The sequence below is a fragment of the Saccopteryx leptura genome, chromosome 6, assembly GCF_036850995.1.
Source record: "Saccopteryx leptura isolate mSacLep1 chromosome 6, mSacLep1_pri_phased_curated, whole genome shotgun sequence".
NCBI lineage: Eukaryota > Metazoa > Chordata > Mammalia > Chiroptera > Emballonuridae > Saccopteryx > Saccopteryx leptura.
Genome location: NC_089508.1, coordinates 119310368 through 119338085, shown reverse-complemented (window position 1 = coordinate 119338085; position 27718 = coordinate 119310368). Strand labels below are relative to the sequence as shown.

The 27718-nt window shown below is 35.6% G+C and overlaps 1 protein-coding gene across 5 annotated transcripts in view; it reads left to right on the top strand.

Annotated features, from left to right (window-relative positions):
• The window catches only part of LRFN5 (leucine rich repeat and fibronectin type III domain containing 5), a 422713-nt gene that overhangs the window by 308159 nt on the left and 86836 nt on the right, over positions 1 to 27718 (top strand). The window lies entirely within an intron of this gene.

Here is a 27718-nt window from a genome sequence, read left to right as displayed (position 1 = left end):
GAATGGTGCTCATTAACAAAACAACACAGAATAAGTGCTGGTGAGGATGTGGAGAAAAGGGAACCCTCCTGCACTGCTCGTGGGAATGCAGACTGGTGCAGCCACTGTGGAAAACAGTATGGAGATTCCTCAAAAAATTAAAAATCAAACTGCCTTTTGACCCAGCTATCCCACTTTTAGGAATATACCCCAAAAACATCGTAGCACTTTCGAAAGAAGAAATGCACCTCCATGTTTATGGCAGCATTTTTTACAATAGCGAAGATCTGGAAACAGCCCAAGTGTCCATCAGTGGACGAGTGGATTAAAAAGCTTTGGTACAGATATACTATGGAATACTAATCAGCCATAAGAAATGATGACATCTGATCATTTACAACAACATGGATGGACCTTGATAACATTATACTGAGTGAAATAAGTAAATCAGAAAAAACTAAGAACTATATGATTCCATACATAGATGGGACATAAAAATGAGACTTAGAGACATGAACAAGAGTGTGGGGGTTACGGGGTGGGGGAAAGGAGAGGGAGGGGGTGGGGGGAGGGAAGGGACACAAAGAAAACCAGTTAGAAAGTGACGGAAGACAATTGGATTTTGGGAGATGGAAATGCAGCATAATCAAATGTCAAAATAACCTAGAGATATTTTCTCTAAATATATGTACCCTGATGTATCAATATCACTCCATTAAAATTAATTTAAAAGAAAAGTGCTTGAGAAGGTGCGGAGAAAAGGGAACCCTCCTGCACTGCTGGTGGTAATGCAGACTGGTGCAGCCACTGTGGAAAACAGTATGGAGATTCCTCTAAAAATTAAAAATAGAACTGCCCTTTGATCCAGCTATCTCACTTTTAAGAATATATCCTAAGAATACCAGATCACTGATTCAATACCAGATCACTGCACCCCCTTGTTCATTGCAGCATTGGGTAGAGTAATATTGATCTTAGTTGCTTGCTTTTTATCACTTTGAAAGTTTCTTGCCCATCCCTTCTGGCCTGCAAAGTTTCTGTTAAGAAATAAGATTGTATGGGAGCTCCCATGTAAATAACTCCTTTCATCTTGATGCTTTTAAGATTATCTCTTTGTCCTTAACATTTGTAATTTTAAGTAGTATGTGTTTTGCTGTGGGGCTGTTTGGGTTGATCTTGTTTGGGACTCCATGCTTCCTAAGATAGGGAAGTTTTTCTTTTTCTTTTTTCTTTTTTTCCTTCTCATAGGTATTCAATTCCTTGTACTCTCAGTTCTCCTTCTGGTACCCCCATGAAACAAAGTTGTCTTAGAGGGTCCTTATACTATCATAAGTTTTTGGATTTGTTTTTATTTTTTGTTATTCTGGTTGTGTTTCTTCTACTACTTTGTCTTCCAAATTACTGATCCGCTGTTTTGCTTCTTCTATTCCACTGTTGATTCCTTGCAACATAGTCTTTATTTTGGTTAGTGTATTCTTCATTTATGACTGATCTATTTTCATGTTTCCTATCTTTGTGTTGATATTCTTATTAAGTCCATGAACTCTTCTCCTAAGTTCTTTGAGTATCCTTATAACCAGTGTTGTGAACACTGCATCTATTAGATCATTTGTCTCTATTCTGTTTAGTTCTTTTTCTGGAGTTTAGTTCAGTTTTTTCATTTGGGACACATTTATTTGTCTCTTCATTTTTCCTGGTTCTCTGTGTTTGTTTCTAATGTATTAGAGCTGCTACATCTACAAGCTTGGTAGAGTGCCCTAAGAAAGTATGTGTCCTGTAAGATATAGTGAGACAGGCTCACCAATTACCCAAGCTGAGTACTTCAAGTGCTCCCCTCCAGGTGGGCAGTGTACACCTGCTTGTTGTGCTTGAGCCTTGATTGTTATTGGTAGGTTAGTGGGAACAACCCACCCTCAGGCTGACTGGGTGCAAGCAAGGACTAGTTATGACTGCTGTGGAGGGTCAGCTGTGCAGGGCTCCAACCCATGGGGACAAACTTACTTCATCAGGGCTCTGGTTCCTGCTGAGTCAACCTTTGAGTGTGTCCCTTGTGGAGATGGAGGAGGTTTGGTGTTACTTTAGTTTGGTGTGAAGGTCTCCACCAGGTGTGCTGGCTCTGGGACCTCCCAGAAGGTGTAGGCCAACATCAGCGGCCAACTTTGCCCTGCCCAGGGCCATCCAGCATGACCTACAAAGTGATTTGAAATTGGCTGTTATTAATGCTAGACTTGGATGTGCCCAGGAGAGGCCAATCTGTTAACCAAAGTCACTTGCTGCTAGTGCCAGGCCTAGGGCCACTTAGCAAGAGGTACAGGGAACACTGAAGCTAGATCCTTATTTGAAAGATTTTAGTAATGTTTGAATCATGAACCAAGAGGTAATTTGTATGAAAAAGCCACTAGAGATGTCTTGGTTGAGCCTGGAAGTTGGCTAGGTCAGGGTCTCAGTATAGGGTGTACAGTGTTAGCCAGTAAGATGGAGTCTTAGATATGGCATCCATCAGCAGCTTTGTGGAAATAGGGCCCAAAAAAAGAAATAATGGCTTCTGCTAGCACTTGTGTCTGGAAGGAAGCTGTCCCTCCAGTTTTTGATCCAATTACAGAAAATACCATTTTTCCATATTTATGTCCTGTCCTCCTGTGCTGCTGCTCAGAGAGAGTAAGTTTAAGTAAGTCTGTTTGTATGCTTTTTAAGAGGGACTGCCTGGGACTCCCACAATCCTAATCTTCAACCACAATCCCTGATGGTTTTCACAGATGTAAGGCCAGGGGCCGCCGCCATTGTGGCCATTCACATGCAGGGTCCTATTAGATTCGGGCAGATGGTAAAGAAACAGTGGAACCAAAAAATGTTGGGTCATTCCTTTATTCTAGCCTCACAACCAGCCAGCAAGTAAACACACAGCAGGAAAACACTTCCCTTTCCATTTCAGGGCTTTCAAAGCCACTGACACATCCAGTTTTTCCTAGAATCAAAGGCCCCCACCAGTCTCAGCCACCTCTGGTTCCCCATCTATGAACATGGCTTCTTATTCTGCAAAACTGGCTTCTCTCTCTTTCCCTTCCATCCTAGCTTCTTCCTCTCCTTTTCCTTCTTTCTCCTAAAAAAATGACCTGGGCCCACACAGACCCCTCCTCCAGCAACATTAGCATAAGAAAGCCCCTTCCCAAGCAGAAAGTAATTAGGCATTTCGCCTGAGCAGAGCCATACAAGCAGGCAGCACCATTTTTAACAATAAAAGTGAGCAAACTCAAAATTATATTTGACAAACCAATTTGCCCAATAACAGACAAAATTTATAGAACTTTCTCTTCCTGGACTAGAACCCTGCTGTGGGGCTGGGACCCATGGCTTTTTTGGGGGAGTTTGGCAGCTGAGATAGCCCTGCCAATATTTTCTTCCCGCTTGTGGGTATGGGACCAGCCTGTACAGATTCTCTGCCCCTCCTTCTTTATATCCTTGGTTATAGGGCTTCCATTCAGCTAGATTTCAGGCAGTTCTGAACAACAGTAGTTCTGTTTAGTTGTAATTAGTTTAGTTGTAATTTTGAGATGGTTGTGAAAGGAATCAAAGCCCACATTTACATTTGCCTCCAGCTTGACTAGACTGCCACAGTCCCCATTTTCTTGCTGACTGTTAAGTGAGGGCCATTTCTAGCTTGTAGAGACCACCCATATTCTGTGGCTAATGGCCCATTTCCCACTTTCAAAGTCAATAATATCTGGTTGAATAGGTCACATGCTTCAAATCTCTTGCCTTTTCTTGTATAGTTAGTGCTCTCTCTGATCTTTCCCTCTGACTTCATCTTGAGCTTGTAAGGGCCCATGTGGTTACATTGGGCTCTCCGAGGTCATTAAGGATAATCTGCCTGTTTTAAGGTCCATAACTTTACTTCCATCTCCAAAATTCATTTTGCCATGTAAAATAACATGACCATGGGTTCCAGGCAGTAGGTCTTAGACATCATTGAGGCTGTCATTACTCTACTTCCCACAGTATTAAAATTCAAATTAAAACTTTTCCCAAAAATGTTTTGAAAATTACATCCAGACAAGAATAATTTAAGTATACTTATTCTTTCTTAGAGCTGTATGTAGCCTTTGTTGGGACCTGTAGCATTTCCTCCCAACTCCCTGAGATTCATAAACTACCAGGGATCATTGCATCTTTTCTATTAAAAGTGAGCCTCCTAATCTTTAAAAAATGTTTAATTAAAATTGGGAAACTCTCAATATTATCTTCTCTCATGGGGAGTGTAAGGTATTTTTCCCCTCCGAGAAGGAAGGAAGGGGCCGGAGCCACAAAGTGTGGAATAACAAAAGGCTTTATTTAGTACAGAGCACATCCCACCCAATGAGGTTCCCTGGCCCTGAGGAAAGATGGAGGCCAGGGAAGTCCCAAGAGAGGGTCAGACAGGAGGGAGAGAGAGTTTGGAATCTGCAGAGAAGGAAAGATCAGGAGTAGAGGTTTTAGGTGATGTTTCTCTGGCCAGAAAAAGTCCTGCATGGTGGAACAGGCGGCAAAGAGATTAAGGATGGGTGCATGAATAATTAGGAGCCATGATGTAAGGGATCTCCAATCAGTTCCCAGCTTTTTTGGTGATATTTAAATTGGTGAGAGTGTTAAAACCGAAAGTCCCTTCAGGAGGCTAATTCAGTGGGTTCTGTGGCCTGGCCACAGTGGAAAAGAAGAACAGTTTCTTCTCCTTTAAGGAGGGAGATTCCTGTGCCCCCACAGCTGCCCTCAGTCCTCAAAGTGGTCAGATTTGAGTATCAGCGTCCTAAAACTCAAGGTCTGGCCATGGACAGAAAAGGTAAAGTGGATGTGCTTCGGATGTCTCCACAAGCACACTCACTCAGAATGGAAAAGACTTCCCTGATGTAGCTATGGTTTCAGACAGGGTGTCTTGGCAGAAAGAACTGAGGGGAAGGCTGGAGGCAGGGGACTTACCACACCGTGCACCGAAGTGGGTGGAAGGTTGGAGATCCTGGTTCTTTCTCGGAGGGGAAGTGGCCCTTGTGGACTTCAAACTCCTCCTGGGTTTTTGGCACCAAAATGTAAGGTATTTTTTCCCCACCAAGAAGGAAGGAAGGGGCTGGAGCCACAAAGTGTGGAATAGTAAAAGGCTTTATTGAGTACAGAGTGTGCATCCCACCCAACGAGGTTCCCTGGCTCCAAGGAAAATGGAGGCCAGGGAAGTTGCAAGTGGTGACCCATGTGGGAGATATTTAAAGGGTCCCTAGGGCGGTCGAGCTAATATGACATGGTGAAATCTCACTGGCTTGCAGACAGTCACTGTTTTCCAAAGGGTTCCTGGGAAGTTTCTTTTGGCCTGCTTGGTTGTAAGCAGTCCTAGCCAAAGTTCCCAGGCCTGATCTTTCCCCATTATCCACCAACCTTACAGGGAGTCATAACATGCATTAATATAGAAAATTTCTGAGATATTTTGCAGCAAAATATTTCTTTAGTTGTGTTAGTCCAAATACATTTGAACATGAAACATTAAAAAAATTACCCTGTAAAAGCTCTTAGCATCATTCTTAGGAAATGGTTTTCCTTGTTCTAAATATTGATCATGACTCTTGAAAATCTCTCAAATTATTTTTTGTTATATCACCACTATACTGCCTTACGTTTTCTTGCCTTATTAAAAATATTCATGGTGGCCTGACCTGTGGTGGCGCAGTGGATAAAGCGTTGACCTGGAAATGCTGAGGTTGCTGGTTCGAAACCCTGGGCTTGCCTGGTCAAGGCACATATGGACATTGATGCTTCCAGCTCCTTCCCCCTTCTCTCTCTCTGTCTCTCTCTCCTCTCTTTCCCTCTCTGTATCTCTCTCTCTCTCCTCTCTAAAAATGAATAAATAAAATAAAATAAATATTCATGGTGTTTCTACTCTATATTAATTTTTTATGTGTATTATTTTATCATAATTAGTGCCCCTCTTTTACAGATAAGAAAACCAAGGTAAAATAAATAATGTTTCCAAATTTCTGCAGCTAGTATTTGGCAGAGTACCTTTGACTATAGCTAGATCTGTGTTTTACCTTTCCTCAAACCATTTTCTGTTTTATGGTAAAATTTTTCTTCTAAAGTACTGTTTTGGGTTTTTGCTTAGAATATTTTTAACAAATCCTTATAGCCTATTATAAATATCAGATACAGTTAATGTGGTAAAGAAGGCCCTTCTCAGACCTTTCCAGATGCTGTGCTACAACCGCAAGTGTCTCTTCCTATGCACCTGGCTTTACTCACCCATCTCTTCACACTACCTGTCTTTCTACCTGTTCTTGCACTTCTCTGTTCCAAGTGTGAAATTCCTTTCATTTTCCCAGAACCTCTTCAAATATCACCATCTCTGTGGAGATGTCCCTCTCTCTTCTAGATAGATGTATGTGCTGGCACCCTTTGGTAGTTGTTTAGTGTGTGTTTGTTGATGTAGATTTATTTTATTTGTTTGTATGTTGACTCAAAGAGAAATAATATCTAATACTTTTTAATGATTTATAAAATAGTTTCTCACCCATCTTCTCATCCTAACTTCTAAATTACTTTATTTACCATGCAAGGTGAGTATTATAACCTATTTATTTAATTAAGAGACTTCAGAATATGTCTTTTGGTAGAGTGATTAGTTATCTTTGTTAAAAGAAAATTATATAAATAGTTAATAGGCCATTCCTCATAATAAATGTGCAATAATTTGTTATATAACCGATACCCTCAAATTCCTGAATTAGATGGTAAGCTTCTCAAGGGGAAGGGCAGAAACAATGACTTATATTTTGATCTTCAGTTCCTGATCTTTAAGCACTATATGAGACATATATAACATGTGCTTATTAAAGGTATGACTAATGACTGATTAATAAAAGTGATGGGTAGAACAAGGACAGGGTAGATAAACCAGTCATAGAATTCTCCAGAACTAAGTGAATTATGTTCTTGCTTAAAGACACTTGTTTCTAAAAAATTACATTGTCACTTTCAAAAGTTCTGCACTTAATTCTCAATATTGACTCCATTCACTTATTATTATTACCAGGACATATTAAAATCTTTTAGAATTGTAAATGTAATTGAATTAAGTACCACACAAATTTATTCTCTTTAATGTAGAAACAATAAGAAAGGTAGAGTTAAGCAGCATCATAAATAGCACTAATCTCTCTTCAATATAACTAATACATTATTTTGTTATTCGCTAGGTTCATTTCAGTCATTTTCTACCACCTCAGTGGTATTTTTATGGTCTGCTGTTGTGGAACAGTCCTCTGATCTGAAAAGGCACCCTGTCTCTACCTGAACCCACTTCTTGAAAGTTATACCTAGGAAAAACAATGTATGACAATTACTTCATGTTATTTTAGTATTTCAGGAAAACTAAGTGTTACTATGGTGTTTCTAGATGAAAACCTACAAAATGTCTTTATAGTAAACAAGTGAGATGAGTATGAAAATATACTTGGAAGACAGGAGGAAAGTGTCCTTAATTTTTGCCAGTAAACATTAATAATACATTGTTGAAAGTTGTGTGTCATTAGAGCTAGTGTTTTTTTTGTTTGTTTGTTTTGTTGTTGTTTTGGGTGTTGTTTTTTTTTTTTTGTTTTTTTTTGCACAAATGCAATTAAAATCAATCCAAAAAATATGAGCTTTCATACCATTTCGGTACACCATGTTTTCTACTCCAAGATAATTTGTAATAATGTAGCTACACTGGTATACCAACTGGTTGTAACAAAGCTATGAAAGTGGCACTTGGATACACATGTTCACTGTATAAATTCTATACAATAACAAAACTAGAAAACAATTTTATCAGAGACTTTTCAAAGCAAGTTTAGAATCTTAACATATAAACTACATCTAGGGAAACATACTACTGAGATTATGTAGAAAGTATTTTATATATAATTTCACTTATATCATAAATACACTGATTCCAAACAAATCACTCTTCAGATAAAAGAACCAAAGAGTGAAAAACTAGGCTTTTGATTATGTTTAGATGTTTACATAAAACATTTCTGCAAAGATTTCTTAATGAGTAAGCATAATTTTCTGAAAAATTAGAAACGTACTTTTTTACATAAGTGAATTTAAACTGAATAGGTACATCTGTTTATCATAAAAACTTATGGCAATTGTTTTATTTTCCAGTTATTCACAACAAATGTTGTTTAAAAAAACAATGTAAATGTAATTTTTAGTTTAATTTTCATAAACATGTTGGGTGGCTTACCAAATGCCATAGTGGAACTCATTAAAAAATATCAATTTACATTACGGGGGCACTTCATTGGACTTTCAAATTTGGGTTCAAGTATTTGAACAGTCTCAGATCTTCCACATTTTAATAAACCAAAATTGATGGGTCTGTTGCAATTGAGAAAAGATAGAAATTGGGATGTTTTATTAATGACTCAATTCTAACATAAAACCAATGCCTAACTCCATTCCTATTCTGTAGCAGTGGAAACTTTTGTCACCATTGCTATAACTTAATGTAGGGAAGGAAGGAGGACATCTTTTCTTTTAAGCTTTGTTCACATTACATTTTAGTTTCAAGCAAATTGTGGTTACATCTGTATTCTCCTAAAGTGCCATTTACTCTAATTCATAATGATCAATACACAATTTTCAACCTTTTTACATATTAGGGTTATTGTTAATGCAGTCCTATTTGAAAGTACCTCAGCTACAAGCAAAAGGAAATTGTTAGTTCACTTCCAGAAATTCACAAATGATAACATAATCATATGACTTTTTTATATTTTTACACTATCAATCACAGGTACATACTGAATTGGAGACAACTTTCTAATCCATCACTACCATCAACACTGATGCAAAATTACTAATGAATTTTCAACACAGCATGTACATTTTCCTCTAATATGTTGATTTGTTTTTATTAGTTCCCAGATAATTTACAATTATTTTTTTCCTAACCTTAATCTAAACAACTTAAAAATATGTATAGCTAATTTGGAAGAATATTCAGACTTTCAGATACCACGTATTTATATAAAAGTTTGTTTCTCCCATTTCCTCTACCTTCCTTCCTTTTGACATACTCTTACTTGAGTTGAATAGTTAACTTGTTCTTTCTAAAATTCAGTTTTCCCCTCAGCACTAACATTTTCTATTAAGTTCTAAACCCCTTGCCAAAATTTTTTTAGCTTACATGTTTCCCAAAACCTTTAGGCTAACATTCTTTTAGAGATTATTGCTTGTTTGATAATAGTGGATGACCACACTAGAAAACTATCTGTACATTTTTATTTTCACCAATAAATTGTCATTTTGGGGATAAGTGCATAGATTCCTCTGCCTGAACTTATTCTCTGGTCACTTTTAAGCAAGTTGCTTATAAAGGGAATCATTTGTTTGTTTGCTAATTGTTAGGCAAATAAGTTTGTAAAATGTGATTTTTACATTTGCTAACTTTTATTGTTAGAAATGGCCCTTGCCCAGGTATGTGATCTGTGAAACTGCTAATTACCTTTCTGCTTGAGAAGGGGCTTTGTTATGCTAATGTGTGCTGGAGGAGAGGTTTCTCACCAAAAAGTTTTAAAAAGAAAGGAGAAGAAAGAAGCCATGTTTTTGCAGAGTGAGGGCAGAGAGAGGGCAGAGTACTAAAGAAGAAAGAAGCAGCCAAGAAGTCAGGGTGCTGAGGAGAAGAGAGTTTGTGCAAAGGTGAGAAAGGAGAAAGTGAGCAGATGGGGAACCAGAGGTGACTGAGCTGGTGGGGGCCTTTGATTTTAGGAAAACCTGGATGTGTCAGTAGCTTTGTGAGAGTTTAATGAGTGGGTTTTGGAGCCCTGTGTATTTTGACTCGCCTACCAGGTGCAAGGCTAGAAAAAAGGAATGACCCACCAGTTTTTGGCTCCACAGTTTCTTTCCTGTCTGTCCGAATCTAATGGGAACCTGAGCACGTGCCTGGCTGTGACAGCCACGACTACTGACCATACACTAATGAAATCCTTATTGCATTTTCTTTGCCAGGCTACCCCTTACGGGGCAATTAAGTATGTTAGTATGAATATGGAGCACTGAGGAAGAGAATAGAAGCAGAGGTGGGGTCACAGAGAGCACAGGGACAGCTGTCAGAGGGAAGGGGGTTGAGGGGATGGGATCAGAGAAGGTGAAGGGATTAGTGAAATTATAAATACATAACACATAGATACAGATAACAGGGCAGCAAATTCCAGAGGGAAGGGAGGAAGAAGTTGGGGAGCTAAGGGGCTGTAATGGGGGACACATGATTGGGGGTGAGGGTGTTATATTGAGTGTGACACTTGAAACTATGTAAACACAATAAATTAAAATTAATAAAAACAGTATATTAGTATGTCTCTTTCTTACATTATTGGACTAAAGGAGGCCACTTGCCTTGGAACATCAGAAACCAATAAGACACAAACAGGAGCTTGCAACAAAGTATGGGTTTATTAGAATTGGCCTGGAGTCATAGGTAAGCCAATGTTCGAAGGCCTGGCTCCCCAAGGCTTCCATTAGATGGGTTATATAGGAGAAAATTATTAATCATGGTGACTAAGGAAGTTAGGATTGTGGTCAGGGTCACGGTCACTACTGATTGGTCAGTGCTAGGGAGAGGGTGGTTGATCAGTGCATTTGGCCTTAAAGTCAGCCATGGCAATGATTTGTCTGGGTTCACCTCTTTACTGTGTCTGGAGCTGAAACACAACTGAGGCCTGGATGTCCTCTTTAGCATGAATGAAATGCTGTCTCTGTGGTCAACAGAATGAAATTTTGTTCCTAAAATTGCTTAATGCTGAGCAGGGCCTCATTGTCTTGAGGGCTTAATGATTGAGGAAGTGGATGTACAAGGGAGAAGGAAGCAGGTGAGTCAGGGTGCTGCATGAGGTCAGTTTTAGTTAAAAGGAAAATATGAAGAAAAAGTCATATCAAAGAAATAAAATTTCTATGCAGTTACACTTATATGAACTACTTTTATAATGCAAGTTTAGCATTAGTGTTAGAAAAATATCTGGAGTTAAACTAGATACATAAGCTGATTTATGTATAAAGCCAATGTTATAACATTCTTAAATTTACTATCTCCTACCTGAACAGGCGATGGTGCAGTGGATAAAGTGTTGTCCTGGGACACCAAGGGCCAGGGTTTGAGACCCCAAGGTCACTGGTTTGAGCACAGACTTATTCAGCTTGAGTGCAGGCTCACTAGCTTGAGTGTAGGGTTGCTGGCTTGGGCTGCAGATTGTAGACATGGTGCCATGGTTGCTGCCTTGAGCCAAGGGTTTCTGGCTTGAACAAGGGGTAACTGGCTGGGCTGGAGCCCCCAGTCAAGGCGCATATTAGAAAGTAATCAATGAACAACTAAAGTGCCACAACTATGAGTTGATGCTTCTCATCTCTCTTCCTATCTGTCCCTGTCTGTCCTTCCCTCTCTTGCTCTCTCACTAAAAAAATTTTCTTCCTCTTGCCTGACCAGGTTGTGGCTCAGTGGATAGAGCATTGACCTAGGATGCAGAGGACCCAGCTTTGGGACCTCAGAGTCACCCGCTTGAGCACAGGCTCATCCTGCTTGAGGTCAGGCTCACCAGCTTTAGTGTGGGGTCACTGGCCTGAGCATAGGATCATAGACATGACCCCATGGTTGATGGGAAAGCCCAAATGTTGCTGGCTTGAAGCCCAGGTTTGCTGGTTTGAGCCTAAGGTTGCTACCTTGAGCAAGGGGTCACTAGCTCTACTGTAGCACCCCCCTCCCTGTCCCCGTCAAGGCACATATGAGAAAGCAATCAATGAACAACTAAGGTGCTGCAATCAAGAATTAATGCGTCTCATCTCTCTCCCTTCTGGTTTGTTCATATCTGTCCCTCTCTCTAACTCTGTCTCTCTCTCTTGCTAATATATATATCTCAGTTTGAGATTGGAAATGATTTTAAGTAAATACTTTTTAAAAATAAACAGTTAATTTAAAGTTTTTAAATAAATTTTAAAGGAGTGTGGGAGGAAGGCATATTTTTTATTATTAATTCATATAGTAATTGCTAACTTTAAAATTTATTATTCTCAGTTCTATTCTAGATACGAGTGGAGTACAAATATAGATAGCAAAAATACTAGTTAGTAGAAAATTACAACTTCTTTTCCAAGTTGAGAAGAGAGGAGATAGAGAGACAGACTCCCACATACACACCAACTGGGATCCACCTGGCAATCAGCATCTGGGGCCAATGCTCTGCTCACCTTGGGCTGTGCTCACAACTGAGCTATTTTTAGCACCTGACATGGAGGCTCCATGGAGCCATTTTCATTGCCTAGGGCCAATGTGCTTGAACCAATTGAGCCATGGCTGCAGGAGGGAAAGAGAGCGAGAGATAGGGAGGATGGGAGGGATGGAGGGGTGTAGAAGCAGATGGTCACCTCTGTGTGCCCTGACCGGGAATCAAACCTGGGACATCCACACACTGGACCAATGCTTTACCACTGAGCCAACTGGCCAGGGTCAGAAATTACAACTTTTCAATAAAATATTAGCAGCATCTTAGTCTAATAAAGTGACAATAGATATGAAGATAAGTATTTGAATTTAGGACATATTTGGTTGCAGATTGTTAAGATTTAAAAATGAATTGGATTTTGGAGGATAGTAAAGGTGACAATATAATAATGACTGTTAATTGAACATTTTATCATCTGAGATGGGGAAAATGGGGTTGTTGGGTTAATTCTCGTTTCCATTTTAAGTATGTAAAATTTGAGATACCTACCAAATGGGCAGATCAACATGCACATAGATATAAGGGTCTGGAACTCAGAACAACAGTCAAAACTAGAGATATATTTGAGTGAATAATAATCTTACAGAAATGTAAAACTTTGGGAAATGGTGAGCTAACTTTGAGTAAGAATGTAGAAAAAGAAGTACAGAAGCTTCTGGGTATTAGAGGAAGAGCAGTGTTTAGATGTCAGGTAAAAGATGGCAGAGAAAATAGCTATGGTAATAGTAACAACAAAGGGAAAAGCAACAACTATGATTTATTGTTTCCTTATTTGAAAGCAATCAGTATTGTAAGCATTTTACACCCTTTTAGAAAACTTAGGTAATTCTCTTGGCAACCGTATGCTGTATGCTCCATTATCATCTTCAATTTGAATGAGGGGAACAAAATATTGTAAGATACAATGGAATAAAGTGACTTTTTCAGAGAAAAGTGATTTTTAATAAGGAGACACTAGAACTCATGACTTATTACCTAGTAGAGAGAGAGAAATAAACAAGATTACAAAAATTATATCCTTGAGAAGATAGAAGGGAAGAAAATCTAATATCCAGAGGTCAAGAGGTTAGTCTTTGAGGAATTCAGTGTAATTGGAAGAAAGAAACAAGGAATAAATGTATAATATGAGTGTATTCTGGATATGTAGTTTATGTATGAGAAGATGAGACAGTTCCCTTTTGATTGTTTCTGTTTGTGTTGTTGTTGTTTTACTAGAGATCACCAAAGGGAACTGATGTATGGAGGTCAGTCTGAATATCGTATAGATCAGGGCTCAGGAAACATTTTGGCTGAGAGAGCCATGAACGCCACATATTTTAAAATGTAATTCTGTGAAAGCCATACAACGACCCATGTACGTTATGCATTATCCAATAAAAATTTGGTGTTGTCTCGGAGGACAGCTGTGATTGTCCTCTGAGACAATCCACAACCATAAACATGAGCGGTAGGAAATGAATGGATTGTAATATATGAGAATGTTTTATATTTTAACGTTATTATTTTTTATTAAAGATTTGTCTGTGAGCCAGATGTAGCCATCAAAAGAGCTACATCTTGTTCGTGAGCCATATGTTCCCAACCCCTGATATAGATATTACATTCAGTGCCCTTAGGATCTTCATATCTCCATTTGATAAAACACTATTTCACATATAGCATGTATTCATCAAGGATCTGTCATATGAATTGTGTCTGTGAGATCTTTTACTCTAGACATGAATTAATCAAATGTTCTAGGTTAAAAGAGAGATAAAATTTTAATAAAGTTCTGAAAATGTGTTTATTTAAACCCAATGATTTTGAAAGTTTCATGAAGGAAAACACATTTTAGCTGACACTCCTAAAATTTAATGAGATTTTGATGGGCAAAATTTTGAGAAAATGATATTCCAGATGGAGAAAGCAGGTTTATCAAAGGCATGACCAGAAGCTGATTTGGCTTAAAAGTAGGGCAAGTAAAGTTATATAGCATAATATAATTCACACAAAATATTATTTGACAGATTGTGAAAGCTTTGAATATCATGCTGAGTATATATTTATTCTATAATAAACTGGGCTACATGGGAGGTTTTTGAGTAGTAGAGTGATAAGATAGTATAATTGGAAGTTGATAATGAGCCCTACTGTTTCATAATTTGGAATGTATAGTTTAATACCACAGAAGTTATATATTTAGCTACAATTTAGCTTGGCATAACTTTTTTTATATTGCCCCTCTGTTTCAAGTCCAGGGCAACACTTGATAACTATTCTTTTTTGTACAGTTGTGCAAGGAATTCCTAGATATAGTTGTTTTGGGTTTTTTTTTTCCTCAAAGGACATCTAAATAGTTTAACCACTTAGCAGCCTTTGCACATTTTCACTTTGAAAAATATAACTATAAAGGATTCTTGTCCACTAAGGAAGCTCTTGATTGTTACTGTTAGCAAGCTGAATAAACATTTCTGTAAATGTTTAAATAAAACTACTGGTTAAAATAAATGTTAATTTATCTATTACAACCCAAACAGAGTTCAGTAAAACAGTTGTTTCCACCAAAAAAATGAACAAAAAAGAAACTGTACAGACTCTTTTTCTTAGTGTATAAAAACCTCACGAACAACTTAGAAAATTCTCAACTATTTTCTTTTGGAAGTACTTCAGGAACAAACCTAAAACACTTTTTGTCGCCCCTTCACTATCCAGATATTTATTCATTCACAGACAGTTAATGTTGTGCCATAAAGGGAGTTCCCCTTCATGAATATATTTGACTCAGATTATTATATTAACACAGAAATTGACATTTTTATTTATCATCAGTGAAAAGTAAAAACTAGGTAATTTCCTCAGGAGAGGGTTTGGCATGTTTGGATGAAGGCACTCACTCTTTTACCTGGTTTTTCTTATAGCAAACAGATTGAATTGTCTTTATGAACCACTGACCATAGGGTAGGGGTCTAGTCAATAAACAGAATAATTTTTTAAATAAGTAAATGATCAAAATGTATAAAATGAATGTGTAATTTTAACCTGTTGATTCATGCATTTAACAGAAAGGTCTTAATTACATAGTGTTTATTGGTCATTGTACTTGGTGCTGGAGATGAAAATGGGAATAATACATAGCACTTTCTCTCAGGGAGCAAACCCCCTAGTGGGGCAGTAATAGGAAAAAGAACCATGGAAAGTGTGCCTCCCTCTTGCTTGCCAGCATTTCAAACTTTTATATTCTGAACCATTTATTAAACACATTTGAATGCTCTGAGTCCTATAGGTATTCAGTAACTAAGCCATATTTGATAGAACTCAAGAAATTTAGCCCCAAATTTTAACTAAATTAATTATACTATTACCCTGAAAACAGAAAGAGAGAGATGCCATTAATGCTGTTATCTATGCAGTAAAATACTTAGGAAATACATATATAGAGTTGTATAACTCCCAGAAACTACCTTTATATAGATTCTGCTTTTGTAGTATATACACTATTTATAGTTCTACTGTCAGAGAATTAACATTATTTATAGTTGGTGGCACTGCTATTTATAATTCTGATTTTTAAACTGGGGTAAAATTTGTCTTTTCATTCATTCATTCTTAAATTTACTAAACATATTTCTTTTATACATCCCACATGAGAAAGACTGTGGTAACACCTACAATAGTTATTGTGATACAAAGATGCATAAGACACATTCTCTATACTTGTTCACTTCATAACTGGAAAAAGAACATAAGTATGGAAACAAATCTTTATGCAGTTTGGCAAATTCTCTACAACAGGTCTTATAAAGAGTGTTACTAGAAGATGAAACAGATAGTATCAATATTTTGTGCTCAATAAGAATGTCAGTGAAGACCTTGTGATGGTGAGGACATTTAAACTGAAACTTGAAACTTGAGAATAAGTTAGGGGGGAGAAGAAGAGAAAAGAGATATCTTCACAGAAAATGAAATGAAAGAATCTACATAATTGCTCAAAGAATACACCAGTCAGAGTGATTAGAATATAGTCATAGCAAGGAATTGGGGGTGGTGACAGCGATAAAAATGGTTAGAGCCACATTGAAAATAAGTTTACCTTTGTCTTGTAGATAAATATATATTAGCAAATATTCTTATGCTGAGAGATGTCATTTTGAGATGTTTTAAACTTCACTATGTTCTTATACTTAATTGTTTCCCAGGCAGAGTCCTTGTTCATCAACCTCAAGGATTATTCTAAGTCTTTTCCACTTGCCAAACATTATCCAATCCATGCCCCCTTTGGGAAAGCTCAGCAGAATGTGTCACCTGTTCTTCAAGAAAAAGGCCATAACCTGGCCAGGTGGCTCAGTGAACAGAGTATCATTCCCACATGCCAAGATCACAGGTTCAATCTCCAGTCAAGGCACATGTTAGCAGTCAATGAGTGTACAACTAAATAGAACTACTAAGTGGAACAATCGGTTGTTGCTTCTCTCTCTTTTTCTCTCCCTTCCTTCCTCCTACCTCTTCTTTTCTCTCAAATCAATGGGAAAAGTTAAAAAGGAAAATAAAGGAAAAGAAAAAGGCCATAATACACTGTCTCAAATTCCTGATAACAAACAAACTTTATGTGATTCTACATCCTGTATTTTCTGTCTCCTGATCAGACTATACTCTGGACTTCATCACCTCTTGGCCTTGGGGAGAGGCCTTGTTTTCTAATAGACACTTTTTATTTTATAGATTCATTCTTTCTTTTTTAAATATTTTCTTTAGTTTAGTATGGGTTTGGACTATGCTAAAACCAAAATGAAACAAAACAACAAAGTATAAAAATCCTTCCTTTGATCCTACATGGTTCACTAATGTCTCCCTTTATTCTCCTCTTCAAAGCCAGACTTTTCAGAGTACTGCCAAGAAACCCACATTTACACTTCCTGTCCTCCCACATTCTCCCTAATCCACTGCAAATTTTTTCTATCTACCACTTCACAAAAATTAATGAACTGTTAACCTCAAACTTTTGTCACAGTGTTATGGGCTCTCCAAGAGTTTTACAAGGTTTATTCCTCTTCATACTTTCTGCTGCTCACCTCCCTACCATTGTTCTTCCTAGTTTTCCTTCTACTTACATGTCTCCTGTATAATCTCTGTCCTAAACTAGGGGTTCTTGTGATTTTAGTGATGATGTAAATTGAGACAAGGACCATTTTTAAGGCAGTCTGTTAAACAATAGCAAATACAGCTGGCTAGTGGTTGGGGAGAAAAGCCTCTATTGGTAGAATTTGTGAATTTCTGTAATGTAATTATTTTTACTGCAACCAATTTCAGGATAACATGAGAGGTGAACTAGCTCAGAAAATTTCTTAAAGTTTAACAAAAGTGTCTTTCATCAGTCAGAGTCTCATCTTCAGCACACAACTGGATTATGCAAATATGAGCTATTAGTCATGAGATATTACATGATATTTAGGACTAACTTGATAAAGACAGTGGTTCCAAATGATTTTATTAACCCCAAAGTTGTATTAATTTACCAAGTGTTTTTCCATCAAATTCAGCTCCCTTCAAATACAATTCTGTAGGGAAAAATACATCCATTTATATCATTTAGAGCAGGGATAATCAACCTTTCTATACCTATCTCCCACTTTTGTATCTCTGTTAATAGTTAAATTTTCTAACTGCCCACTGGTTCCACAGTAATGGTGATTTATAAAGTAGGGAAGTAACTTTACTTTATAAAATTTATAAAGCAGAGTTACAGCAAGTTAAAGCATATAATAATAATTATTTACCGAGTACTTTATGTCAGATTTTCGCTAAGTTTGGCAGGATAAATCTTTATAAAATAACTTACTATAGTTAAATCTATCTTTTTATTTATACTTTGGTTGCTACGCTGCTGCCCACCATGAAAGCTGGAATGCCCACTAGTGGGTAGTAGGGACCAGGTTGACTACCACTGCTTTAGAGAGAATAGAAGAGTATTCTCATGAGAAAAATACACTACTAACCTTAATGATTGGTGAGATAATAGTTCCAACATTAAAATAACGAGTAGACAGTAGCCAAACTCCTTCCTGCCTCAGGCCAAACATCATAAATATCTATTGTGTTTCCTAGAGAGGGGTACATTTTCAGCAGTAACTGTGCCAATCATCAGGCATATTTAGGGAGTGCTATGAAGGAGTTCAAATTTTGAAAAAAATATTCAAGAAATGTTTTCAAACTCAAGAAAAAAGATATCAAAGTATTATTCAAATAAATAGAAATTTGAGGCCATCCCAGCAGAAATTACTTAAAAGAATAGGAGCAGTTTTAACATTTTTGTCTGAGTTAATCTTCAATAATATTTTAATAAATGTTACACCATCTTATTTTTATTACTGTTAAATTTTGACATCTCACTGTTTTCATCATATCAAAGGCATATTTTACATCTTATTTACGCCATCTCTTTTACATTATAACTAATCAGTCACCCTACACAACCCTGTACACTGCATTTTGGAGCCAGCTTACTGTTCACTCAAACAGACACATTGATTGTACACCAGGATATTGTGACCATAATGCATTCTTCTGCTTGAATCTTGTCAAAGTATTCCAGAATTTACCCAAAGAACTATGAGTCCAGATAGCTCTCACTGCCAGCCTCACCTTAATACAATTTCAGCTATCTAGAAAAATAAATAAATAAAGCCCAGAATATTTGCTACAAACCAGAAAACAAACAAAACAAAAACAGAAAAATCCCAGGAAACTTAAAGATGTAATAAGGCACCTAGCATTTACAAAAAAAAAACAAAACCAAAAAACAAAAATACACTCATGCTACATACAGATACTAATGAACAAGAACAAAAAAATAGTGTTCGTTGCATTTACATTATGTATTAAATAATTATAAATGATTCAAATACTACAAGGTTTTAGAAAGTAAAAGTGATTTCTTTTTTTTTCAATCTTAACAGTTTTATATTTATATTATTGTAGACTTATTCCTATATAAACACAAATAAATAAACCTATGTAGATAACATTTTTAACATAAATTGATTCAATGAAGTATATTTTTCTGAAACTATTTTCCGTTTAAAACTGTATCATGGACACTTATCTATAGTATACCACAAGATTTACTTCTTATTCCTACTGACTCATAGTACCTTTTTTCTAAATATGTATTTATTTATTTTGGTAAAGATTCTGGAAACCGGGGACATGTAGTCTGGCTGCAGGAGGAGAAGAGGGAGAGAAGGTAGAGGGGTATAGAATCAAATGGTCACTTCTCCTACGTGCCCTGACCAGGAATCAAACCGGGACTTCCACATACTGAACCAATGCTCTACCGCTGAGCCAACTGGCCAAGGTCAAGATTTTTTACACTGAAATCCTTTTAAAGATTAATAGTTTGTGTTTAATAAAAGAGTTTAAAGTAAACTATTTCAATATTATTTTATAAAAAAAATTAATCCTGGTTCAGAGTCCAATCCATGTTGCATTTATTTTTCAGATCTCTTTAGTATCTCTTAACTTCGAACAGTCTTGCAGAATGATATTGATTTTTATACATGTTTAATACATTGATAGCTTTCTTTTTCATAAAGTTATTGCATACCTCTTTTAAATTAGTAATATTTGTGAGGATATATATATATATTTACATTTTATTTATTTATTTTTATTTAGAAAATTAAAGCTAACAGGGCGACATTGATTAACAAGAGTACATAAATTTGGGGGAACCAGGGAACCATCTCCACATGATTTGAACAGTCAATTATGTTGTATACCCATCACCTAAAGTCAAATCATCCTCTGTCAACTTGTATTTGTCCCTCTTTATACCTTCTCCCAAATTCCTCTCCTTACTCCCTCCCCCACATCCACACCCCCCATAACCACTGTATTCTTATCTGTGTCCCTAACTCTCAAATTTATATCCTACTCATGTGTGAAATCATACAGTTTTTAGCCTTTTCTGCTTTACTTATTTCACTCACTATAATGTTCTCAAGGTCCATTCATGTTGTTGTAAATGATACTATGTCATCATTTCTTATATATATATTCCACATCTTTAGGCAATCTTCTATCAGTAGTTAAGATATGGAAACAACCAGTATAAGGGTATATTTTAAAACAATGAAAGTATGCTATTTTTTATCACATTTTCACCCACTATTTTAACACCTATTAATGATTATAGGCCTGGATTAATTATTATCATGATGCTTGCTGAGTGGTGATTTTTCTCACTCTATTATTTCTACATTTATCAGTTGCCATTTCTACTATTATAAAGAACACCATTTATTTCTCAACATATGATTATATATTTATTTACTTGTATGAGTATTATCAACATTTACTCCTGGAGTTCTCTTTTATTCCACTAATTATATTATGTTGCCTTATTTTGATGTTCAAAATTAGAACTTTGAGCAGCAAGGTTCTAAACAGCTTTATTTTAGCAAATTTTTTATGAATGTCTGTATGTTTTTTACTTATTCTAGTGCCATTTGAGAAGAAACACCTTCTTTCATGTGTATTTCCAATGTCTGACAGAATACTGGGAATGCGGTAGTGATGCACAAACATTTGTTGAATGCATACAAGGCTGCAATGGTTTTCCTGTGAATTACTTCTATTTGAACAATGTACTCAAAGAATTACAACAAAAAGAGTACAAAAAGTAAATGTACGAAGGGGAGAGGATAAAGATCTGCAGTAATAAAGGAGGATGGTGTGGAGAAGCACTCATAAGAAGAAGGACACTGTGTGTGTGTGTGTGTGTGTGTGTGTGTGTGTGTGTGTGTGTGTGTGTGTGTATATACTGCTTTATAACCTTTTGGTAACCACCCATTAAAAAATAATACTGAAGCACATAACTTAAAGAAAATAATAAGAAGAAGCAGGGGAAAAATATGGAGTACCACCAAACAAAATTAACTGACAGAAACACAAAAGTGAAGAACCAAAGGAGATACAGAAGTACCAGAAAACAAAACATAAAATGCTATAAGAAAGCCTCAATAATTACACTAAATGTAAATGGACTGAACTCACCAATACAGAGGCACAGAGTAGCAGTCTGAATCAAAAATCAAAACCCAACCACAAGACACACCTAAGTTATTGTATAAGAAAAAAAGGAGACTCAAAGTCTAAAGGTTGGGAAACAATTCTCCAAGCAAATAATACCCAAAGTAAAGCCAGTGTAGCCATACTAATATCTGACAATGCTGATTTTAGGATGACAAAGTAAAAAGAAACAAAGATGGATATTTCATAATGATAAAGGGGACACTACATAGAAAAGACAGAAAACTTCTTAATATATGTACACGGAATCAGGGAGCACCAAAATGTATAAGACATCTACTAAATTAGTAGTAACTAACATCTAAATATAGAAAAAAACAAACAAACAAAAAGCACTCTTTGAGATCTCCACACAACATTGGCAGCTTTAGAGAGATCATTCAAACAGAAAATCAATAAATATGAGTGTTAAATGATACAAGAGACCAAATGGACATAAGAGACATTTATAAAATATTTTATCTCAGAACATTAAATAATACATTTTTTTCTCCAGTGTGTATGGAATATTCTCAAGGATATTCAAAACTAACCTCAACAAATTTAAAAAGATTGAAATTATACTAAAAATAATCTCTGGCTATAAGGCTTTGAAATTCAAATTCAAATTCAAAAATAAATAAAAGAAACCCACAAATGTAAAATTTTAACAGCATACTTCTAAAATATGATTGGGTCAAAGAAATAAAGGCAGAGATCAAAAGATATATACAGGGAAACAAGAATGACAACACGACCTATCAAAATTTCTGGGATGCAATGAAAGCTGTAATAAGAAAGTAGTTAATATCATTACAGGCTTATATGAAGAAACAAGAGAGATTGCAAATAAACAACCTAATATCACTTCTTAATAAACTATAAAAAGAAGAACAAAGACAACCCAAAGTCAGCAGAAGGGGGAATGAGTAAAAATTAGAGCAGAACTAAATAAAATAGAGAACCAAAAAAATTATAGAAAAATGTAATACAAAAAGGATCAATAAAATGGACAATCCCTGTCTAAGCTCACTAAGGAAAAAAGTAAAAATGACTCATATAAATGATATCTGAAATAGAAGAGGAGAAATTACTATAGGCATCATATATATACAAATAGTCATACTAGAATACTACAAAAGATTATTTGCCACCAAGTTTAACAATCTAGAAGAAATAGATAAGTTCCTAGTACTATACAAACTTCCTTAACTAAGTCACAAAGAAATGGAAAACCTAGACTCATAAGCAGGGAAAACAGAAAGAGCTATCAAAAACCTCATCAAAAATAAGTCGAGGACCAGATGGTTACACTAGTGAATTCCACCAAACATTCAAACATTGGTACCTTGCATTCTCGAAGACTTTCAAAAAATATTAGAAGTAAGACTTCCTACCATATTTTATGAGGCCAACATAACCCTGATACTAAAATCTGGCAAGGACAACAGAAAATGTTCAATTTATTTTCTTTCTTGTGTATTTAATACCTACAATTTATGGACTTTGGGATTTTTTTGGTTTTTCACTATTACACATAATACTGATATGAACATTTCAACAGGTAGGTCTTAGTGTCTATCATCATGCATTGGTGTTGGATATAAGCCATCTGAACAAGTGTTGGCTTATAGTGTATATATATGTATGCTTAACATTAAGTGGAAAGTTCAAACTGTGACTGAGCAATTTACCAATAGGTTATGAGCATGTACATTGTGCTGTATTCTTACCATGCTTATAATTGGCAGTGCCTTTTATTTGTTACTGATAACATAGCAGATTTATAGTCATAACACGTTGCAATTTTTTTCTGCATTTCCTTGATGACTAATAAAGTAGAATTCTACTTTATATATATATATGTCTTTTATGACTTATATATAGTAAAATGCTGTATAAGTTTTTTACATATTTAATTGGTTTTTATTAAAATTAATTTAATAAATTAATTTTATTATAATTACCAAATTATAGAAATTATTTACATAATTTGATATGAATTTTTTTATAAATTTTTATTAATTTTAATGGGGTGACATTAATAAATCAGGGTACATATGTTCAAAGAAAACATCTCTAGGTTATCTTGTCATTCAATTATGTTGCATACCCATCACCCAAAGTCAAACTGTCCTCTGTCACCTTCTATCTGGTTTTCTTTGTGCCCCTCCCCTCCCCCCACCCTCCCTCTCCCCCCCCAACCACCACAGTCTTGTCCATGTCTCTTAGTCTTGTTTTTATGTCCCACCTATGTATGGAATCATGCAGTTCTTGGTTTTTCTGATTTATTTATTTCACTCTGTATAATGTTATCAAGATCCATCCATTTTATTGTAAATGATCCAATGTCATCATTTCTTATAGCTGAGTAGTATTCCATAGTATATATGTACCACATCTTCTTTATCCGTCATCTATTGAAGGGCTTTTTGGTTGTTTCCATGTCTTGGCCACTGTGAACAATGTTGCAATGAACATGGGGCTGCATGTGTCTTTAAGTACCAATGTTTTTGAGTTTTGGGGGTATATACCCAGTAGAGGGATTGCTGGGTCATATGGTAGTTCTATTTTTAGTTTTTTGAGGAACCACCATACTTTCTTCCATAATGGTTGTATTACTTTACATTCCCACCAACAATAGATGAGGGTTCCTTTTTCTCCACAGCCTCTCCAACACTTGCTGCTAACTGTCTTGTTAATAATAGCTAATCTAACAGGTGTGAGGTGGTATCTCGTTGTTTTGATTTACATTTCTCTAATAACTAATTAAGATGAGCATCTTTTCATATATCTGTTGGTCATTTGTATTTCTTCCTGGGAGAAGTGTTAGTTCATGTCCTCTTCCCATTTTTTTATTGGATTGTTTGTTTGTTTGTTGTTGAGTTTTATGAGTTCTTTGTATATTTTGGATATTAGGCCCTTATCTGAGCTGTTGTTTGAAATTGATATGAATTTTTAATCATTGATTGTATGCATAGCAAATACCTTCTAGGTAGTTGCTTCTACACTCTGTGGTGCACAATATCATACTGTTTTAATTATTGTGGTTTTATTTTTATTTTATTTTATTTTTTTGACAGAGACAGAGAGAGAGACAGAGAGAGGAATAGATAGGAACATGCAGAAATGGAAAGATGAGAAGAACCAATTCTTCATTGCAGTATGTTAATTTTTCATTGATTGCTTTCTCATATGTGCCTTGACTGGAGGGCTACAGCAGACCAAGTGACCCCTTCCTCAAGCCAGCGACCTTGGGCTCAAGCTGGTGAGCCTTGCTCAAACCAAATGAGCCCACGCTCAACACGGTGACCTTGGGGTTTTGAACCTGGGTCCTCCATGTCCCAGTCCAACGCTCTATCCACCACCTGGTCAGGCTAATTATTGTAGTTGTATAATATGCTATGCTTTGTGCTGGAACAGATTCACACATCTATAATTATGGTTGGAGTTTTAATCAATACCATTTTTAAATGATTAAATATTCCAGTGTTTTTATTTAATTACTTTTATTCAATATTTTATTTTATGTATTTATTTAGTTATATTTTCTTTCATTGTTTCACTAAATGTAATATTAGGTGTTTGACATTTTTTCTGCTTTTTCAAAGGGTATATTTTAATCTGTAGCTTAACTTTTCTTTGTACATTTTCAGTCTGCAAGTAATAACAATTTTATTTTTCTTTTTATTACTTACATTTTTTATTTATATTTTTGTTTCTTTCACTGTCTTGAACGTCCAGTACATTGTTAAATAAGAGCTGTGACATTGGACAACCTCATTTTGTTACTTTCTCAGACAGAAGCATTCAATATTTAATCATGAAGAATAATATTTTTAGGAAGCCATCTATCAGGTTAAATACTTTCCATTCTATTCCTAGTCTAGAAATATTTTTAAATATTTTTTTATATTTAAGTCAGAAATAGGTATCAAATTTTATCAAAGTCTTTTACTCTTTCTATTGAAATAATAACAAGTTTTATTCTCTTTTAGTCTGTTAAATAATTACATTGACTGATTTTAGAAGGTTAAAAAAATGTTTATCTAAAACCTATAAACTCTTTTGGATTAATACCCACCCTGGTAAATTTAATCTTATAAATAAAATTTAAAAAATAATTCCTGAAATCCATCCAAATTTATCATCTGTATTTTGATTTTATATACGACTCTACTCAAGTTTAATAGTAATGTGTGAAGAATATTTGTGCCTGTGTTCTTTTCTGAGATTAGTTCCTTATTTTCTTCTTATGACATCTCATAAGTATTTAATGGTAATGTTGTGAGGACTTCATAATTGAGAGTATCTTGTCTTCTTTTATCCTCCTCAAAAGAGTTATAAGATTGCTATTATTTTTTCTTTATTTGTTTAGAAGTATTAATTAGTGAAACCATCTGTGCCTGAAGATTTCCTTGCAGGTAGATTATAATTATAAATTTTACTTTACTAATAATGCTAAAAATATTCAAATTTTATACTTTTTCTTGTGCCAGGCTTGGTAATTATAGTTTTATAAAAATTTGTTTCTATCACAAAAATTTTCAAATGTATGATTTCAGTTTTTCTAATAGGTTCATATATTTTTTAAAGGCCGTTAATGTATGTAGTCAAGTCCTTTTTCTCAACTATTATCAGTCTAGATAGTGGGCAATTACTTTTAATAGTTACTCTAAATAACATTTTTGGTTTGTTAATCTTTTTAATTATATATTAATTTTCTATTTCAATAATATATCTCTATTATTTTCTTATTTTTTTTTAAATTTTTCACAGGCTTAATTGGCCGTTCCCCTTAAAACGTCTTATTTTATGTGGTGTCAATGTTTAATGTCATGATTAGTCTTTGCTATTTAGTTTTCTCCTTTTCCAAAATATTTTCATCTGTTAAGAATATACCTTTTGCCCTGGCCGGTTGGCTCAGCGGTAGAGCGTCGGCCTAGCGTGCGGAGGACCGGGGTTCGATTCCCGGCCAGGGCACATAGGAGAAGCGCCCATTTGCTTCTCCACCCCTCCGCCGCGCTTTCCTCTCTGTCTTTCTCTTCCCCTCCCGCAGCCAAGGCTCCATTGGAGCAAAGATGGCCCGGGCTCTGGGGATGGCTCTGTGGCCTCTGCCTCAGGCGCTAGAGTGGCTCTGGTCGCGACATGGCGACCCCCAGGATGGGCAGAGCATCGCCCCCTGGTGGGCAGAGCGTCGCCCCTGGTGAGCGTGCCGGGTGGATCCCTATCGGGCGCATGCAGGAGTCTGTCTGACTGTCTCTCCCTGTTTCCAGCTTCAGAAAAATGAAAAAAAATAAATAAATAAAAGAATATACCTTTTATGATTTTAGCTGTATCCCACAAGATTTGATATGTAGAGATTTTATTAATTTAAAATACTTTTTTGACTTGCATTACTAGTTCTCTTTGACATATGGGTTATTTAGAGTTTAATGGTCAATTTCATACATATGCATATATTATATATATATGTTTTTCTTATTAATTTTTAGCTTAATTGAACTGCAGTGTAGAAATTCTTCCAAATAATTCCACTCTTTTCAAATTTTTATACACTTGTTTTAATTCAAAAGACGTGTGAATTTTTAGAATATTTTCTGGGTATTTTACAGGTAATGCACACAGTAAAATATCATATGTGTGTGTGTGATGTTTATTAGAGCAACTAGTTAACCTTATGTTGCACTATGTTATATTCTTACCAATTATTTTCTGTTTAAATATATGAGAGTAGTATATTAAACTGCACCTGGTAATTATTACTTTATTTATGTTGCTCCATACACTTTGAGATTTTATTGGTTAAAAACGAAGAAAGAAACCTCATACAGTTTTATAATTTGTATATTTTACTGTGGAAGTCTTTTTTTGTTCTCTAATAAGGCTTTTTGAATAGAGTTTTGTTGTTTAATATGAATGTAGCTACACTTGCTTTCTTTTTTAGCATTTGCTTATGAAAAAGTTTTCTTTTTTCATCATTTCTTTTCAGCTTTCTATGTATATATTGTACATGTATCTCTGGTAAGCAACATAAAGCTTACATTTTTAATCTAATATACCAAAATTTTTATTTTATTTGGAATATATATCAGTTTTCTAGGGCTTCTGTGACAAAGCACCTAACAAGTAATACAAACTGGGTAGCTTAAATAATAAATGTATTGTCTTATAGCTCTGAAGGTCACAAGTCTGAAATCAAAGTGCAGGCAAGGTTGTTTTGTTCTGAGGACTGTGAGAGAGAATCTGTTCTATGCCTCTTGCTTAAGCTTTTATTGGTTTTCTGACAATCTTTGATGTTCTTTGTCTTGTATATCATTTTCTTGATGTTTTCATTTTCATCTATTGTTCTCCCTTGTATCTGTTTCCAGGATTTCCTTTTTTTATACAGATATCAGTAATATTGACTTTGGAGTCCATTC